A 6,000-nucleotide genomic window follows, 5' to 3' on the forward strand; every position below is an offset into this window, starting at 1 on the left:
ATCATTGCCCTGCCCACAGTCACCCTAGAAGGGGCCTGACTAGTGCTGCCACCCTGAACAGCAACACAAGAGAACCTACAGCAGGTCCTCCCTCCAAGTTTTTTTCTTTTAAAATGCCTCTGTAAAATACTTCAGAAATGTGGAGACGGATTGTCTCCATTACATTTGCTGTTTTTTTTCAAAAGTGATCACAGACTCCTCGATGACCCTCATTTCAGGTTCCCGTGGATTTTCAAATCTATCGCCATCAGCCATTAGCAGTTGGTGTAGAAACGATAGATTCCACACAAGCGTGGGTTATAAGAACATGGGATGGATGACTTCTTTCATAACCTCAGAATTCCAGATCTCAAAAAGAGGACAAGGGAAGCCTTGAACAAACTCCAAAGACAGATGTTAAAACTATTCTTGAGATCTTTTCAGAGACATTTTCTGGTGGCACCTCTTACCTATGAAGTGCTCCCTAACGACTTCATCTTTCCTATTGCAAATCAACGTGTCCCCTGACCTCAGTGGCATTAGCACATGGCCACTCGTGATCCCTGACCATCCTTTTACACAGAGAAAGGCTCTGTCTGAACACATTCTCACCCCCATACCTGCAAAACCAATTCCTGAATTAGTCCTTCCATTGGAAAGTTCTCAATCCAAACCCTCACTTTCTCCCCTTTACTGAGGTCAGTGCAGATAACTAGCAGAGACACCTGTGACTGTAGGTGCCGAGTCATCCACTTCATCTTAAACAGACACATGCTTCCACAACCCTGGGGGTAGACTAAATCTGCTCAAAGACAGAGATGGTGGAAAATGTGACTTTCCTGACTGATGTTATTATTTACCAACAAGATTAATTCCACACTGTTCCCAGTTCTACCCACACAGAGGCCAACACTTCTCTACAGTGTCCAAATGAAATTAAAAGAGCCCCCGCTTTGGAAGGCATTAGACGGGGCTGATTCACATCTGCCTGTCTGGTCTTAGTATCTCATGATGGCACAGACGAAAGGTGAATCTGTCCCCGTTGCAATATAGCAAAATTCTTTGTCATTTTTTTTTTTTCCTGGACAGACCCATTTTTAGGTGTGCAGCTCTCCCTACTTGGGCTGCCTGGCCATTTTTCCAGTGTGGGTGCATACGCCATTGCCTGTTTCCAGCCATTTCCCAACGAGAGATTATACCAAAGTCAAATCTGCCTTTCCCTCCAACCAGTGAGTCAGAAAAATTACCAATAGCAGACATCGCTAGAAAGCGAGAACATGTGCTCTGAGCCCCAACAGCTAACCCACTTTTCACTGAGTTTTATCAGGGCAACTATCCCTAGCTGCCTTCTTCTTTCAGAATTCAACCCAGGGAAATGGCTTTGTCACACAGATAGAGGGAAACCAGGGGGCTTTTAAATTCACAGTGGTTGGAAGTCCAGACTGAATGCAGCGAATTCACAGATCATATCCGAAGAAGCCCAGCTGCCTTCCAAAATAAAATTCTAATAGGACCCAGTGAGGTAAGCACAGGTGGGGTGAGCTGCACTTCCTGCCAGCTGCCTCCGGGAGTCTGTTTTATTTTCATCTCTCTGATTCAAGGCAGGCTTCTCTTTCCACTCAGGTGTTTGAATTCCAGATTCAAAAGAAGGTTTAAAAATAAGGACTTACCTCATTTACCTAAAGATTCTGGGTGGGAAATCCAATAGCTCTGGCTAATGGAGGGGAGGCAGCAGGCAGCGCGCACACCAGCTCCCACGGGGATAGGGAAGCAGGGGTGTTATCACGTCTGAGCCCTCATCAGAGTGAAGATAAATGCATATGACAATAATTTTAAATCATTTTGTAGGATGTTAAGCAATAAGCCACCAACCGGGAATTCCCTAAGTCACTTCCCCCTCTTCTGATTGGCTGCCGGGCTCTTTAAAAAAATAAAATAAAGGATTACAAACATTGGCTCATTTGCATTTGGCCAACTCACACGTTAGTGTTCAAACAAAACAGGTCTAACCAGGTTATGCCTGTGTCTCAAGAACAGAGAGACGACCTGTTAATGGATGAGGAATTGATTTGGTGGTGACTGTTCTTTTCAGCTTAGAGGCTGTTTCAGGTGAAAAGTGCCATGCCAGCTCCCCAAAGACACCATCTCCCCAAAGACACGTAAAAGCAAACTAAACGGAGGCTCTGGAGGCTCGCATATGGAGGAAATGGTGGTATCGGGGAGTGGGGAACCTCCTAAACACCTGTCTCGTGTACTAATCTGTAGTTAGTCGACTCTACTTTGGCATCAAGATCTGTGCCCTGGCCATGGTTCCAGGTACCAGGTTCTGAAGGGGCTCTCCCCAGGTGCCATGACTGCCTCTTTGACAGTGACCCTTGGCAATCTCAATGGATTTCAAAGAGCCAATCTGTCCCCCCAGATAAGAGCTTTGGGAAGGGAGAGTCCTGAGGGGGAGGGTCCACTCAGTGTAGTTCAGGTGGAGCAGACAACTCTCAACAATGCAAGGGCTGACTATCTGGTTGGCGGATTATCCAGGTTCTTTATTCCTTCTTGACACTTACATGGTCTTTTTTATGTCGACACTCCCTGTAGGAAGCAGCTAGAAAGAAAAAGACCAAGATGCTGAAACTGGAAATAAAACAACACGGCGTGGACAAGAACAAAGTAGAATCCCAGAGAATATCTATGGATTTCAAGTGCTCTTGCAACCCCCAGCCCCCTTGAGCCAAGGGCCAGCTTCACTGGGTCACAAACACATCCCACCATGTGGGTGAGAGATGGCTCCTGGCAAGGAAAATACCATCCCCTAACCATTAACTTTCTTTCTCGGGTCTTCCTGGATACTGGCCTGGCATGAGCTAAGCATCCAAGCAGACTTCTTTAACTCATCAGAACTCCCCTCTGTGGGAAAGAAAAGGGAAATTGAGTTTTGGCAAAGAAACAAAGATTTTGTGATCAAAACCAAGAAGTTCCTTGTATAAAAGAGAAAGTGTGTGTGGGGGCAAAGACTCAATAGACTAAAAAGCAAGTGGTTGTTCCTACTCAGGTGGAATGGTGAGTGAGTGGTGGTAACATTCCTTTCTTGCCTGTGTTCCTAGTTTATGTAACATGAATGCAGAGGTTTTTGAATGTGTGGAAAAACTTGGTGGGAGAGCAGGGGTGCATTGGGGAGGGTCTTGGAACTCAAGCAGGTCTCTCGGAGGTTTGGAAGGTTTGGGGAGCGCAATTTAGGCAGCCCCAAAAAGCCCCTTTGCCTCTGAGCCTTCGCCAAACATTGCCACCCTCTCCTATTGTCAAGCTGTGTATTTCCCAAGGGCTCTGTTAAAATGCAAATGTCTGATAAAAACAGTAAATGTCATTATTGCGCATTATCACATTAGCCCCAATTAGTCTATCGGCTCCAGATCTGAGAGCAGGGCCCTGAGGGAACAGACTGGTGACGTTTTGCTTGAGAGATGAATCAAGAGCAATCTAAAGTAGCACCTCCACCCACTCCAGGGTATTTGTGCGTGCCCATGTGTACGTGTGCATGTGCGTGTGTGTGTGTGTGTGTTCTCCTGCATGTGTGTGTTGGGGGTGGGGTGGTGTGGGCTGTTATTAATGCCACTGTGACTCCCAGAAGTAAACTTGGGCTTCTTTGCAATTTTGCCTGAGATTGACCTGAGGCAGCGGCAAGGCAGGTGGCAGCTAGGGTTTGTGTGGTCAAGAGGTAGTATACTTCAAAGGCAACCCCAAAAGTGAGGAAGTTCATTGGTCCAGTCCCAACCATTTATAATTTATAGTACCTTTCATTTCTAGCTGAAGATTTCTGGTTATATCTCCATTCCTTCATCCTCTCTTCCCCTGCCTAATTTAGGCCAAAGGACTGCGCCATTCAGGCATTCCTAACACGAGTCATTGGGGATGGTGGTGGTGGAAGGGGATGGAAAGAGGTCACCTCACAATCATGAGCTACTTTATTTGTGGAGTCTTCATGCATATAAAGTACCTAACAGTGTGTCTGCACTTAGTGGATTCTTGTTAAGTATTGGTTCTTTTCTTAACCTGGGTCTTTCTTGAACCTTCTAGAAGAAAAACAAAAACAACACCTCCCCTCTCCAAAAAACCCCAAAAGACAGATACACAACTATATTTTTTAGCATGTTAAATCTGTAGAGAAATTCCTTCAGAGTATAAGGTCTTTCACCCTATGGTTAACTTCAACAAGGTAACACTTGCATCAAATTAGAATGATAGATGATAGATAGAAAGGTAGATAGATAGATAGATAGATAGATAGATAGATAGATAGATAGATAGATGATATGGATGGAAGCCCTAATTTTTAAATGAGAACACTACAAGTTGGATTTATTTTATTTTATTTTTACAAGTTGGATTTAGTGCTGAGATATTCTGTTGCAAGAGTCTCAAATACTTCAAGCATGTCTCTCATGGATATGAAATTTAAAAATATAACCACAAAAACATCAAGTGCACCGGAACCTTTATATGGATACATCAGTTGTTTCCTAAAAGTCAACCTTCTTGAGGATGAATCAGGCAAGGGTCTCATTACCATGTCAGACCTCCAATCCTAGCAGATTACTTCCATTCTGTGTTCCCGGGCAATGCAGGTTGCCCTGAGGTCAAGATCAAGATAATACTGGAAAAAAACCCAGCTCTACAGACCCAATTACTCTTCTTGGTCTTCCCTGCAGGCCAAAGCCCTATCCCTGTCCCAGATCCGCACAAAGACACTTGAATCAAGTCTTGATGCTCATTCCCACAGAGGAAAAGGAAGGCAGAGCAAACTAGACCACATGGTGTGTAATAGCCCGGGGACCCTGAGTTCAGTTGGGTTGTCTACTAGAAGACTCCACCTTTTCTAGTAGACATAGAACCAAAGAACCCCAAGAGACCTTACTTCCTAAATCAAGGCCAAGACAAAGAATCTCTTTAAGCCAAGTATCAAGCCCTAAGGGGTCTGAGTCTTAATACCAACACAGGCTGTGGTTACAAGGTTAATGAGAGTTACGTGCTTGCTTTGCAAGAAAGAGGATGCTTGCTTACTTTACACAGTGCCTTTTAACTAGAGGCCCTATATTTATTTTTGAAAGCAAGTGTGTGTTTGTATATGTTTCTGTCTATCATTCCCTCTTCATGACATGGAGTTACCTCCAGGGCAGATTGACAACTATTTAGTGAGACCCACACAAGAATATTACAGTAGGTAGGCCTGACAGGAATGAGAACTGTCTGGTGGTGGAGGGGAGGTTATATAGAGCAGAACATTATCATCGATCACTGTGACTCGGGTCAAATAATGAACGAGGATTAATAAATATTATCTTGCCTCTTACCCTACTCCCCTCTAAAAGCCATGTTTTCGGGATCCCTGGGTGGCACAGTGGTTTGGCGCCTGCCTTTGGCCCAGGGCGCGATCCTGGAGATCCGGGATCTAATCCCACGTCAGGCTCCCGGTGCATGGAGCCTGCTTCTCCCTCTGCCTGTGTCTCTGCCTCTCTCTCTCTCACTGTGTGCCTATCATGAATAAATAAAAATTAAAAAAAAAAATAAAAGCCATGTTTCTAAAATCCTGAGGAGAAGCTGCACGGACTCTGAAGGTAGCTCCTGAGTTCTCTCTGGGAGGTCTGATGCTCGCAGCTATCCTAACAGATTTGCATGGCACCTCTGATCATGCCTTTTGCCATCACATCTGTGCCTACATGCTGAGCAAATCCTCCACCAATGGCACATACCATTGAACCACTCAGGTGGGGGACAACCCCCATGTTGGAGTGGGAGAGGGTGGCTTACCATTTCTGGAAAAAAATGACCCATTTCATATACGCATGTATGTGTACACAGAAAGAGAAAGAGAGAAAGACATCTTCGGGCATCCGAATAAGTCACCAGTCTTAGCTATGCACGGACTATGAGTTTTCAGAACTCCCCCTTCATATTTAATTATTCTCAAAACACTCATTCTTACCTAACTTAAGTCACCCTGCTCTGTTCCTTCACCTATATGTTATCACG

General features: G+C 44.8%; 1 protein-coding gene across 2 annotated transcripts in view; it reads right to left on the minus strand.

The window, feature by feature from the left end:
• The window catches only part of EHF (ETS homologous factor), a 42,328-nt gene extending 40,506 nt beyond the window's left edge, over nucleotides 1-1,822 (minus strand). For both annotated transcript variants that reach the window (XM_035701384.2, XM_025452451.3), the window contains exon 1: nucleotides 1,650-1,822. The gene's annotated coding sequence lies outside the window, so the exon portion shown is untranslated. The remainder of the gene's footprint in view (nucleotides 1-1,649) is intronic.
• Between the last annotated feature and the right edge of the window lie 4,178 nt (nucleotides 1,823-6,000).

The sequence above is a fragment of the Canis lupus genome, chromosome 18, assembly GCF_003254725.2.
Source record: "Canis lupus dingo isolate Sandy chromosome 18, ASM325472v2, whole genome shotgun sequence".
Taxonomy (NCBI): Eukaryota; Metazoa; Chordata; class Mammalia; order Carnivora; family Canidae; genus Canis; species Canis lupus.